This window comes from Bos mutus, chromosome 28, assembly GCF_027580195.1.
Source record: "Bos mutus isolate GX-2022 chromosome 28, NWIPB_WYAK_1.1, whole genome shotgun sequence".
In the NCBI taxonomy this organism is placed as follows: Eukaryota; Metazoa; Chordata; class Mammalia; order Artiodactyla; family Bovidae; genus Bos; species Bos mutus.
In genome coordinates this window covers 2,960,362-2,975,051 of record NC_091644.1, presented here as the reverse complement: position 1 = coordinate 2,975,051, position 14,690 = coordinate 2,960,362, and positions in this window count along the sequence as shown.

The window sequence follows — 14,690 nt, the reverse complement described above, 5'->3', positions numbered from 1 at the left end:
ATAGGCAAAACACTCTCTGACATACATCACAGCAGGATCCTCTATGACCCACCTCCCAGAATATTGGAAATAAAATAAAAAATAAACAAATGGGACCTAATTAACCTTAAAAGCTTCTGCACATCAAAGGAAACTATTAGCAAGGTGAAAAGACAGCCTTCAGAATGGGAGAAAATAATAGCAAATGAAGCAACTGACAAACAACTAATCTCAAAAATATACAAGCAACTCCTACAGCTCAACTCTAGAAAAATAAACGACCCAATCAAAAAATGGGCCAAAGAACTAAATAGACATTTCTCCAAAGAAGACATACAGATGGCTAACAAACACATGAAAAGATGCTCAACATCACTCATTATCAGAGAAATGCAAATCAAAACCACTATGAGGTACCATTTCACACCAGTCAGAATGGCTGCGATCCAAAAGTCTACAAATAATAAATGCTGGAGAGGGTGTGGAGAAAAGGGAACCCTCTTACACTGTTGGTGGGAATGCAAACTAGTACAGCCACTATGGAGAACAGTGTGGAGATTCCTTAAAAACTGGAAATAGAACTGCCTTATGATCCAGCAATCCCACTGCTGGGCATACACACTGAGGAAACCAGAAGGGAAAGAGACACGTGTACCCCAGTGTTCATCGCAGCACTGTTTATAATAGCCAGGACATGGAAGCAACCTAGATGTCCATCAGCAGATGAATGGATAAGAAAGCAGTGGTACATATACACAATGGAGTATTACTCAGCCATTAAAAAGAATACATTTGAATCACTTCTAATGAGGTGGATGAAACTGGAGCCTATTATACAGAGTGAAGTAAGCCAGAAGGAAAAACATAAATACAGTATACTAACACATATATATGGAATTTAGAAAGATGGTAACAATAACCCAGTGTACGAGACAGCAAAAGATACACTGATGTATAGAACAGTCTTATGGACTCTGTGGGAGAGGGAAAGGGTGGGAAGATTTGGGAGAATGACATTGAAACATGTAAAATATCATGTAAGAAACGAGTTGCCAGTCCAGGTTCGATGCACGATACTGGATGCTTGGGGCTGGTGCACTGGGACGACCCAGAGGGATGGTACAGGGAGGGAGGAGGGAGGAGGGTTCAGGATGGGGAACACATGTATACCTGTGGCGGATTCATTTTGATATTTGGCAAAACTAATACAATTATGTAAAGCTTAAAAATAAAATTAAAAAAAAAAAAAAATTTAAAAAAAAAAATAAAAAAAAGATACAAATTACCATTATTATTTTTTGCTAAAATAATGTTTTGAGGAAAGTTTAATTTTACATTGAAGGGTATAATTTTAATCACTACTGAATAATCTCATTTATATTTAGTGGATGAAAGGAGCTAGAAGAAATAATACAAGTAGCTAGAAGAAAATAATACAAATAATACAAATATATATATATATATTTTTTTTTTTCTTTTCCTTTAAAAAATTATTTCAATCATGTTTCTCTTGAGCATCTTTCCAAGTTTAAAGTAGCATTTCACAAGTCCAATTTATCATTACTTGGATCAGTTTTCTGTTTAAATTATAGTCTTCAATTCTGATATTGGCTTCTAATATTGAAAGACCATGGGCTTTAACTTTAGTGCTCACTGTCCACTTAGATGCATGTACCTTTTCCCATAGTTCTTAAGGTTATATGGATAAGTATTCCACTTCATTCTGGTTTGCCATGTCAGTAGGTATTGTTTTTTTGTGTGTGTTTTGGAATGAATTCCAATTGAATCTACTTTGCACTGACAGTTCAATTCTAGGAATAAGCCAAAGAAGTAAATGCTGTTTATAAGTCTCTTTGTATTTAAATAACTCAAGATGAATTGCTCTTAAATTTTCTTACGTATATTTGCCATACAACAGCACATGACCTTACACTCTTCTCTTGTACTGTGATGTGAAATCCTGATTTGTGGAGCCAAATATCTGTAAGAAGAGTTGTTTAAAAAAACAGACAGGAAGATTATTCTTATTCTGACTTGCTCAGATGATAGCACTTAGGCAGTAGGCTTTCCTCTGGTCAGTGTAACCCCTGTGTCACTGAATATACATTAAGGTGGGAAATCGTGTCTGCCTACTTTCTTTGGAAGCTATCTAAGATATTATCTTTCTAAGGGAAAAGCATAACACGTGTTGTTCCAAAGATTAGTCTCAATCAGTTCTCAAAAAATATCTAGCTAACAATGATGATAACAAACGCTTACTGAGCACCTAATGAATACCAAGGCCTAGACTATGTTCTGGGCACATACTAGTGAACGAAAACAATTATGACACTAGCCTCTGTAGCATGTAAAACAGTATAAATGAATTGCAGATTCTGGTATTTTATCTTGTATTATTTTGGGCTTACAAGGTCATTGTTCATCTTTATATTAGCATATCTTTATACTTAGCATATCTTCATGGAAATTTTACTGAGAAATTTAAAAGTCACGTATTGACATGATTGGTCTATTGCCACTTTTATCCAAAATTTCATTTTCTTCTTAAATCTTGTTAAAAACATTTTATTCCATGAAGTTTTCCTCCAATACTGCAAATGACAAAAAAGAATGTAGCTTTCTTGGTTCTTCCCCTTCTTTCTGCTCCTAAACACAATTTCATAATGCCTTCTTACTTGAGCGTTTTTATTGCCACTTAGGCTAAGAACATAGCAAACATGCAGAAGTGATAAAAATTTTAGCTTTTTTATAGTCTCAAAAAGAGTATATGTCTATACTCCCATTTTGAGATATAATTGGAACCTCTTTGAGCTCTTGCTCTTAGATTTTATTTTTGAGCATGAAAGGTACTTATCTTTCTTTTAATACCTGACCTCCACCAAGCTGTAAGATGTATTTAAGTCCCATTTAAACAAAATTTATTAGCCAGTGGAGCTGCCATAACAAAATATCGTAGATTTGGTGGCTTAAACAATAGGAATTTATTTCTGGAAATTGGGCAGTCCAAGATGAACGTGCCAGCTAATCTGGTTGTCAGTAAGCGCTCTACTCCTGGGTGTAGATAACTGACTTCTTACTGTGTCTTCACATGACTGAGGGAGAAGGAGGAATGGAAGGAGAGACGGAGGGAGAGAGGGTGAGAGCAACCATGAGAGTGCAGCTGGTGTCTCTTCCTCTTCTTATAAAGGCGCTAATTCCATCATGAGGCCCCGTCCTATGACCTCATCTGAATTTATCTCCCAAAGGCTACATCTCCACTGTACCATTACACTGGCGGCTAAAACTTTAATATATGAATTTGAAGGGGGACACAATTCATCCATAACCCAAGTAATAATTATCTTTGAGACTAATTGTGAAGACAACAGAACATTTGATTGTTTGAACTTTGATTTTTACCTAAATATGTATAAAAGTTTAAAAACATTAAAATGGATACATATATTTTGAAGTTTTAATTTGTTGTTGATCAGCCTAAATATTTCTAATGAAATTTTCTTTGTAAACTTTATGTCAGTGTACTTTGGCATTATAATTGTTCAAGAAAACCTTTTTTTTTTTTTTTTTTTGTGGCATCTGCTTCTATGTCACTAAATAATTTTCTCTATATTCCTGCTGATTAGATTGTGTTTGGAGATGAGCAAGATGGAACTTGATAAAGCATCTGGAATGGAAAATTCTCACAGTAGGACCTGCTAACTTGATTGCTTCATCACCATGGCAATGCTCATCGGTCAGTATAGCCAGGTAATGAGATGGCTTAGTTCAATTAGGATTTAAAATATTCTTCTACCACTGCATACAAAATTTGCAAAAGCATTTGTCTAAAAATAGGTCATGCTCTCCTATAAGAGCATGATAAGGTATTCTGTGCTCAGTAGAATGTACACACAAAGATAAGTGAGCAAATCCATCTCCAGCCTCCTCCATTTATTTTGTCTTTGAACAAAGCATAATGCCTAAATGTGTCTCTGAAAAAATAACATGTTTGTATAAATTCAAGAACATAGTGTGCTGATTAAATGTGATTTAAGAAGTATTTATAGACATTTACACATAGCCCATTCGGTCTTCAATTGTGAGCAGAAAGCTGGTTCAGAGGAGACATGCGTCATGTGGGGTTGGAGATACCAGTATCAAAGTGAGGCTGCACACTTCTGTGAATAACGCTGCAGCCCACATGGTGACAAATGTCTATGAGAAATGAGCTTATGTTGGTAGTTTAGTCTGTACTCTCATTTTCCATCTATTCCAAATGCAAGCCTTTCTCCTGGCCCTTATTCCGTATCTACTCTCCCAGCAGAGCAGTTCATCTCCCACCTGATTGAAAATAGAGGCCATCTGGCATGCACTCCTACCCCTCCACCTACAAACATCTGTATCTATTTTACTTCATTAAAGTTCATTTCCATGTCCACCTTTTATCTTTTCTCCTGGATTTTCAATTTCTCCCCCTCTCTGGCTCTTTTTCTTAGCAAAGATGTAAATGCAAGTTTCTCATGTCTTAATGCCATGCTGCTGCTAAGTCGCTTCAGTCGTGTCCGACTCTGTGCGACCCCAGAGACGGCAGCCCACCAGGCTCCCCCATCCCTGGGATTCTCCAGGCAAGAACACTGCAGTGGGTTGCCATTTCCTTCTCCAATGCATGAAAGGGAAAAGGGAAAGTGAAGTCGCTCAGTCGTGTCTGACTCTTAGCGACCCCATGGACTGCAGCCCACCAGACTTCTCCATCCATTTTCCAGGCAAGAGTATTGGAGTGGGGTGCCATTGCCATGAGAAGAACTTAATGAATGTCCCTGCCTTGTAATTTTTTTGACTCTTACCTTCAGAACCATGACTTTTAAAAGAGTTGTTTATTTTCTCACTTCCCTTTGTCTCTTACAGTCCACTAAAGTCTGTCTATTGCCTCAGCCATTGTATTGACATTGCTTTTAGTGAAATCAGTAACAACATATAATGAAGTATTTTTTATGCATCAGATATCAGACAGCAGTTTGGGGACACAGTATTGAATAAGTCCTTGTCCTCAAGGCATTCATATATCATAGTTCTGATATACCTTTCAACACTGAACACATCATCTGTGTAATTTCCAGTTTCTGTCCTCTGTGGGAGCTGCCTCTCAGAAATGCCTTTGTTAGTCTCCCCCTCCATACCATCCTCCTCTCTAGACAGTGTCCTCATCCAGTCCTTCCCCTTTCACTCCTTTGCCAACCCTCAGGCTCCTCTGATGCTGCGGTTTATAATATCATTAGGAAAGGGGTCTCCATCTTTCAGGATTTTGTTAGATCCTTAATCCTACCTCTATGCTAACTCTTCTGAGATACATCCCTTAAATTTCATCTAAATTGAACTAGAATTCCTCAATTCAATAATGCTTTGCTTATATAGTTATTATTTTACTACCATATACTACCTTTTAACTTATATGGACTGTCCTCTGTTTATTTTTTAATTAAATTTTTTTTTGAGAAAATTATAGATTTCTCTGCTGTTGTAAGAAATAATATGCACAATTTCCATGTACTCTTTGCCCAGTTTTGCCCAAAAGTAAAGTCCACTAAATTCTAATACAACATCACAACCAGGATATTGATATTAACACAGCCAAGGTACAGACTATTTCCTTCACCACAAGGATGCCTTATGCTGCCTGCTTAACAACAACATCCGCCTCTTACCCCCAACTCTCCTTAACCTCTTGTAACCACTGACCTCTTCTCTGTTTATGCTATTATCACTTCAAGAATTATACATGAACAGACTCATAATATATGTAGTTTAGGAGGATTTTTGTTCCATTGAGAATAACTCCATGAATATTCATCTGGATTGCTGTGGTTGTGTGTCAATATTATCTTCTTTTTCTTGTTTCCTTGGTAGTATCTGTGTGTGGATACACGACTGTTTATTTGACCATTCATCCACTGAAGGACATCAGAGTTGTTTCCATCTGGGGACTCTTATAAATATGTAAAGCTGCTCTAAATATTTATGTAGAGGGCTTTCTTTTTGTGTGAACAGAAGTTTCTGTTAATCTGGGATACATGTTTAGGAGTGCAGTTGCTAGGTCTTATGTTAGTTGTGGTAAAGAATTTGCCTGCAATGTGGGAGACCTGGATTCAATCCCTGGATTGGGAAGATCCCCTAGAGAGGAGAATGACAACCAACTCCAGTATTCTTGCCTGGAGAATTCCATGGACAGAGGAGCCTGGTGAGCTTCAGTCCCTGGGGTGGCAGAGTTGGACATGACTGAGTCACTAACACACACACACACACACGTTACTTGTATGTTTACTTTTTAATGAACTGCCAAACTGTTTTTCACAATGGCTGTACCATTCTCCAGAGAAGGCGATGGCACCCCACTCCAGTACTCTTGCCTGGAAAATCCCATGGACGGAGGAGCCTGGTGGGCTGCAGTCCATGGGGTCGCTAAGAGTCGGACACGACTGAGCGACTTCACTTTCCCTTTTCGCTTTCATGCATTGGAGAAGGAAATGGCAACCCACTCCAGTGTTCTTGCCTGGAGAGTCCCAGGGACGGGGGAGCCTGGTGGGCTGCCGTCTCTGGGGTCGCACAGAGTCGGACACGACTGAAGCGACTTAGCAGCAGCAGCAGCAGCAGTACCATTCTCACCAGCAGTGTACGAGTGATCCTGTTTTTCCATATTGTTGGTTCACAAACTGGTCGCCATACAAAGAGGGCAAGGAGGGATGAAAAAAAGGAGGCAGACCATTCCAGATTGGGAGGTGGCAGGTTTAACAGGTAAGGGAACTTACTTATAAGGTTCCTCTTATGTGGCCAGAAGATAAGGTGATCTCTGCCTGCCAGAATTGGGTATATGTATATATCTATATTCTTTTTTAATTCTTTTCCATTATAGGTTATTACAAGATACTGAATACAGTTCCCTATGCTAAAGTGATTTGGTTATACATATATATGTATATGGGGCTTCCTATGGCTCAGAGGTCAAGAATTCTCCTGCAATGTAGGAGACCCTGGTTCGCTCCCTGAGTTGAGAAAATCCCCTGGAGAAGGGAACCCACTCTAGTATTCTTGCCTGGAGAATTACATGGACAGAGGAGCCTCACAGGCTATAGTTCATGAGGTTGCAAAGAGTAGATATATACATATATATGCATATATCTAGGTTCTTTTAAAAATTCTTTTCCATTATAGGTTGTTATTGAATAAGGTCCTTGTGCTATACACTTAATTCTTATTGTTTATTTTATGTATGATGGTGTGCATCTGTTAATCCCATACTTCCAATTTATCCCTCCTACCACTTTTCCCTTGGTAACCATAAGCTTGTTTTCCATGTTTGTGAGTCTTTTTCTGTTTTATGAATAAGCTCACTTGTACATGTTTTAGATCCACATATAAGTGATATCATACAGTGTCTATTTTCTTCTGTCTTACTTCATTTAATATGATAGTCTCTTTATTTTCATTCAGTTCGATTACTTGTTTTTCCCTTGAAACTTCTTCTTTGAGCCATAGATTATAGAGATGTATGTTGCTTAGTTTCCAAATGTTTGCAGATTTCCTTGTTTTTTTTTTGTTTGTATTTAATTTCTAGTTTGACTCTATTGTAATCAGAGACCACACTATGATTTCAGTTCTTTTAAATTTGTCAAGGTTTATTTTATGACTTAGGATGTAGTCTGTCTTGGTATGTGTCTAATGAGAAATTGAGAATAGTGTGTATTTGAGTTTTCTGCTGTTGTTGGGTGGAGTGCTGTACAATGGAAATGAGATTGTAATGATTCTTGGGGTTATTGAGTTCTTCTATATCTGTGTAATTTTTAACTAGTTGTTCTATAACTGTTGAGAAAGGGGAATTTTTCAACTTTACTTATGGATTTTTTATTTACCCTTTTAATTTTATTTATTTATCCTTCTAAAATTTCCATTTGTTACTTCTTTGTACATTCTGATTTTGCTAAGGTTTTTTATTTCTTTGCTGAGACAATATTTTAAAAAATTGTGCATTCATAATTTCTCACAGAAACATTTTTTTATGATGATTGCTTTAAAATATTTGTCAGGTAACTCTAAAATCTATATTTCACTGTTCTTATTATTTATTTAAGGTAGCTCAGTCGTATCTGACTCCTTCCGACCCTGTGGACTGCAGCCTACCAGGCTTCTCCGTCCATGGGATTCTCCAGGCAAGAATACTGGAGTGGGTTACCATTTCCTTCTCCAGAGGATCTTCCCAACCCAGGGATCGAACCTGGGTCTCCCGCATTGGGGGTAGATGCTTTAACCTCCGAGCCACGAGGGAAGCCCTTATATTTCACTGTTAGCATCTATTAATTGTTTTTTTTTTCATTCAATTTGATATCTTCCTTGTTATCAGTTTGATGAATGATCTTATACTGAAAGTTGGAAATTTGATTTATTACATTATGGGGCTCTGCATCTGATTTAAACTTTCTCTTTTAGCTGCCTGCTTATAAATAGCTTTATTGAAAATGGAAGAAGTGAAACTAAAAGTCACTCAGTAGTGTCCAACTTTTTGCAACCCCATGAAATAGTCCAGGGATTCTCCAGGCCAGAATACTGGAATGGGTAGCTTTTCCCTTCTTCAGGGGATCTTCCCAACCCAGGGATTGAACCCAGGTTTCCTGCATTGCAGGTGGATTCTTTACCAGCTGAACCACTAGGGAAGCCCAAGAATACTGGAGTGGGCAGCCTATCCTTTCTCCAGCGGATCTTCCTGACCCAGGAATTGAACAGGGATCTCCTGCATCGCAGGTGGATTCTTTACCACTTGAGCTACCAGGGAAGATCTGAAAATAGAGGGGCCCCATTTTGTTTCTGTTAGGTGAGCATAGAGGTACAGGTTCCCTATTTGTCCTTTGTCAACACCTGAGCAGGTCTTGGAGAAGACTCTTGAGAATCCCTTGGACTGCAAGGAGACCCAACTAGTCCATCCTAAAGGAAATCAGTCCTGAATATTCATTGGAAGAACTCATGCTGAAACTCCCATACTTTGGCCACCTGATGTAAAAACCTGACTCATTTGAAAAGGCCCTGATGCTGGGAAAGGTGGAAGGCAGGAGAAGAAGGGAATGACAGAGGATGAGATGGTTGGATGGCATCACTGACTCAATGGACATGAGTTTGAGTAAACTCCGGGATGTGGCAATGGACAGGGAGGCCTGGCGTGCTGCAGTCCATGGGGTTGCAGAGTTGGAACTCGACTGAGCAACTGAACTGAACTGAGCAGGTGTCAATACCTGCTATGTGGGGAGTAGAAAGAGGGGTGCCCACTAGTTCTCCAGTGATATTTCCCTGGCTGCAGATTCCTTGTTACTGGTCCCAATGTGGCCTCCTTCTGAGTTGAGTCTGAAGGCTATGTGGATAGTCACTTAGTCTTACAGCTGGAAAGTGATGAAAATCCTTGCTCTCCATTTGGCCTCCTATGACACCATGCCAACAGAAAAATTAAAGGGTGGCTCATGACTGTTGGTGGTGGTGGAAGTCCAAGTTCCCCTCATGGTCTTCACTGACATCTCATTAGGGGTTGGGGGCTTGTTACCACCCATCAGGGATGAAGGTATTCTCCTCTCATCTTTGTCTGACATTACCCTGGTGAAGAAATAGAGGTAGTAGGCCTCATTACACTCTTCAGAGGGCAGAAGTCTAGGTTTCTCCCTTGATCTTTGCTGGCCTGAATGGGGTAGGACCACAGTTGTTTCTGCGGTATCTGGCTGGAGTAAAACAGTTATTGCCTGCAAACTTTCTATGTTGTCTGGATCCTTTGGTAGAGAGAGGAGGCTGTTTGGGGCCTGAACCTGTTGGCATCTTCTGGTTTCCGGCTTCTTCAGGCTCTAAATATGGGATCTATATGACAAAAAGAAAACTCAGAGTTACTCATCTCCATATTGCTCCTCAGGTTCTGAAACCCCCCTAGTCAATCTGCCTTCTTCTGTAATTTTTCAAAATTGTTAGGTTTATTTCAGTTATTTTTAGTAGAAGGAATAGGAAAAAATGTGTTTATTCCATCTTTCCAGAAGTTCAACTTCCATGTTTGTTTTTAATTAATAAATCAGTGCAAAGGATTCTTAATCTTTTATCCTCCCCTTATTTTTTTTTTAGAACCCATTGTCCCAGAGGTCACAGACTTTGCCAATAAATAAAATAAACTCAGTTTAGTAACAGATGTTGGTCCTTGGTTTTTCCTCAGAGTTTGTTAATTTCAAGCACGAACAGATGATTTTGGAGCTCTTTGTGTATGAGTTCTGACAGTTACACGCAGCTCAGAATTGTGTGCTCCTGAGGCTAAACTGAGCTGGATTGGATTTCATTTTGGGAAAGTGATATAGGCTACTTGATCTTACATTTGATATTTTCAATAGGAACCCATCACAGACTACAAAGAACACAAATGCAGAAGGGTGTTTTCAGAAAGGCCTGTATCTTTTCCCTCTCTGAATGTACATGTGCCATGTACAGCTTTTGTCACAGTGGCTGCTTACTAACTGGTACTTTAAAAATCTTTTATTAGATGAAAGTTCCCTGTTTACCTAGGTTGTTAGGTATTATTTTGTAACCAAAACCTGTACTTTATAGTATACTATTCTAATCCATATGAATGGATTTCTCATTTTTATTTTACCATAGAATTTTTTTTCTTTCAGTGTTTGATTTTAGCTGATGTTTGGGATTCTTACTGAATACTTTAATGAAAATTTTAGGTATATTTTATTCATCTCTATATATTTTTATGAATTGACACTTTAATAAAAAAGAATATGAGAATAGTATCAAAAACAAATGACCATCTGTCACTCAAAAATAAATATGAGGCTCACTAGCTGTTGATTTAAAGCTGTCTGTATGAAACATTAAAAGTAGTTTAATGACACTCACACTGCACCACCAGTGAATACTGAATTGACTGTTAGCAACATGCTAATCTGCTGATGTTTCTTAGCCTGATTCTTTCTTTGCCACTGTTACTGAGTCCGAGCTTGTAGTGATGGCTATGTGGCAGGCCAGTAAGTTGAGAGATGAGTTTTGGGGGCAAGGAATCACGACTTTATTCAGAAAGCCACCAGACTGAGAAGATGGTTGACTAGTATTCCAAAGAACTATCTTACCTGAGTTAAAATTCAGAAGAGGGTTGTGGCTGATTGTTGCAAACTTCTTCCTTCCAGAATCTTTTGTTCTAGCTGCCCATGTAGGTCTGTTCACAGTGTTTCTATAAGCCTCCAAAAAGACATATGTTATTCTCTGTTCTGTAATGTTTTATCTGTATATGAATGGGAAAGTGTTATACTTTTAAAGGTCAGAGCCTTGAGAATGGGCTATACTGTACATTTCAGGCTAAAGGCAATATTCTTTCACAAAAATGCAGAGCCAGCGATACTAAACACAGACAGCAGAGCGCAAGGATCAGAGCTAAAGGTATAGATCCAATGTGGAGTCAGGCTTGTTCTTCTCTGTTATCAGGAACCTCTTGTTTGTCTGTCTAGATCCCAAAGAAAGGTCATTACTTTTGAACCTTAAGATGATCCTCACAAAAATGCATAGGGTTTGTTTTCTTAAGGATAGATCATTATCTGGAGTACATCTGAAACATCATAATTATGATGCTCATTAATTAGTTTTTTTGTATACGTCAAATGAATTAGATACTAGCTACAGGAATTGTAGTAAGAACAAAAATTAACAGGATCTAAAAAAAAATCTATCATAGAAAAATAGCTGATGGCATTTTCATTTTTAGATCTTTTATATGTGCATCTTTTGTTTTATTCAGATCATAATAATAGTATAGAAATAATTTAAAATATTTTCTTAATATCCCATCAAATTCATAATGCTGCTACATGATCTTCATATATATTTTGATTATGAAAAATTTTGGCTGTTAGAAAAATTAGTTATAATGGGGTCGCAAAGAGTCAGACATGACTGAGTGACTGAACTGAATCACAAATATGACAAGATGTAGAATTAACTTAAGATTTTGAAATAATATTTGCTCCAGATACATGTTAACCCTTGAAGATAAAATAAAAACTACTTCTTATTAAACTCTAGATTTTGGAAATATAATGTGGAAGCACATAGAAAAGTGCATAAAACTTGAAATGTAAGATTTAGGAAATAAGTAGTAAACCAGGCATTTATTTAACAGAGTCTTTTGAAGATCAGATGTTTTAATTTCAATGAAATATGACATATCAATATTTTTTATGTCACTTTTGTTACCTACAAAATCTTTTATCTACTTTAAAGTAGCAAAAATTTCCCTCCTATATCTTATTTTGGAAGTTTCAGAGATATATAGCTTTTACATTTTGACCTTGAAACTATCCTAAAGGATTAAATTTTGTGTATACAATGAGGTAAGGGTCATTTTTCCCCATGCATATATCCAGTTGTTGCTGTACTATTTGTTGAAAAGATGACCTTATCACAGAGAAAAAGCACTAGAAACTGAGGAATTAATACATCCCATTGATCAGTCTCCACCCTTAAAGTCCACCAGCGCTCTTTTACTGGCTCAACTCGTTGCCTGAAAATTCTCTCATCTTTTACTTCAGGATGGTTTAATCTCTTTCTCTGCTGTAGTCATGAATAAAGTCTTCCCTGCCTGTTTACCTTTGTCCAGTGCAATATTTACTTTGAACCTAATCAGTTTTAATAGCTAAGAGCTAGAATGACATGTCCCCAATTCATACTCTCTTTATCATTAGTCAGTGGCTTTTTCAAAGCTAGAAGTCTGATATTTTCATTTTTTATTACAAAATCCTTTAATGAATAATTAGTGCCTTCAAGATAAAATGGAAACTCCCTGGTATGGTAAATAAGATATTTCAACACACACACACACCCCTTTTAAAACTGAAGGCTACTTTCTAGTATAAGGTTGCACTTCCCCCCACCATATACAGCCTAACATTTGCAAGTTACTTGTAGATAACAAGAATACACTATTAGGGGACCTCCTTGGTGGTCCAGTGGCTAAGACTGTGCTCCCTTGCAGGGGTCCTGGGTGTGATCCCTAGCCAGGAAACTAGATCACACATGCCGCAACTGAGACCTGGTGCAGCCAAATAAATAAATAAATGCTTCACTTTTTTTTTTTTAAGAACATACTGTTAGTTTGTTTCACTGCCTCTGTTTGAATCCATGAATTTATGGAAACGATAAGTAACATTAGCTTATATGGAATGAATTAGATGAGGAAAAACAAGAGATGGGGCTTAAACAAAGAAAGATCCAAGACAGAAATAAAATCAAGGCAGATTCTTTTTTTTTTTTTTTGGATTTTTAAAAAATATAAATTTATTTTTTTAATTGGAGGCTAATTACTTTATGATATTGTATTGGTTTTGCCGTACACTGACATGAATCCACCATGGGTGTACATGTGTTCTCCATCCTGAACCCCCTCCCACCTCCCACCCCATCCCATCCCTCTAGGTCATCCCAGTGCACCAGCCCCGAGCACCCTGTCTCATGCATCAAACCTGGACTGGCGATTCATTTCACATATGATAATGTACGTGTTTCAATGCCATTCTCCCAAATATCCCACCCTCACCCTCTCCCACAGAGTCCAAAAGACTGTTTTATACATCTGTATCTCTTTTGCTGTCTCACATATAGGGTCATCATTACCATCTTTCTAAATTCCATATATATGCGTTACTATACTGTATTGGTGTTTTTCTTTCTGGCTTACTTCACTCTGTATAATAGGCTCCAGTTTCATCCACCTCATTAGAATTGATTCAAATGTATTCTTTTTAATGGCTGAGTAATATTCCATTGTGTATATGTACCACAGCTTTCTTATCCATTCATCTGCTGATGGACCTCTAGGTTGCTTCCATGTCCTGGCTATTGTAAACTGTGCTGCGATGAACATTGGGATTCACGTGTCTCTTTCAATTCTGGTTTCCTCGGTGTGTATGCCCAGCAGTGGGATTGCTGGGGCCCCGCATTGCAAGTCAGATTCTTAACCACTGCATCACTAGGGAGGTCCCAGTGTAGCTTCTTATTGCCTGAATACTTAAGTTGATACCCAAATAATTTTTCAATGAAGTCCATGTTCTTATGGGGTAGAAGTTTGAATCTTGTCTGTGGTTAGGACTATCTGCAGGAGGAAAGATTAGAAGAAAAGACACTGGAGTCTTTGAAAGATTATTGTGAAAAAGAAACCTGGGAATAGTATAGACTGATCACTAGGAATGGCAGGTAGGATGGAGCCATTGTTCTAGGTATAGATCCTATATCAGTTCCTTTCTTTTGTTGTTCAGTTGCTCAGTCATGGCCGACTCTTTGCGACCCCATACTGCAGCATGTCAGGCTTCCCTGTCTTTCACTGTTTCCTGGAGTTTGCTCAAACTCATGTCCATTGAGTCGATGGTGCCATCCATCCTCTGTATGCCCCCTCTCCTTCTGCCCTCAATATTTCCCAGCATCAGGGTCTTTTCCAGTGAGTCAGCTCTTTGCATCAGGTAGCTAAAGTATTGGAGCTTCAGCTTCAGTATCAGTCCTACCTGGAGAAGGAAATGGCAAACCACTTCAGCATTCTTGCCTTGAGAACCCCATGAAGAGTATGAAAAGGCAAAAGCAGTTTCCTAGGGCTGCTATAACAAAGTACCACAAACACGATGTCTTACAATAACAGAAATATACTCTCTCATAGTTCTAGAGACCAGAAGTCTGAAATG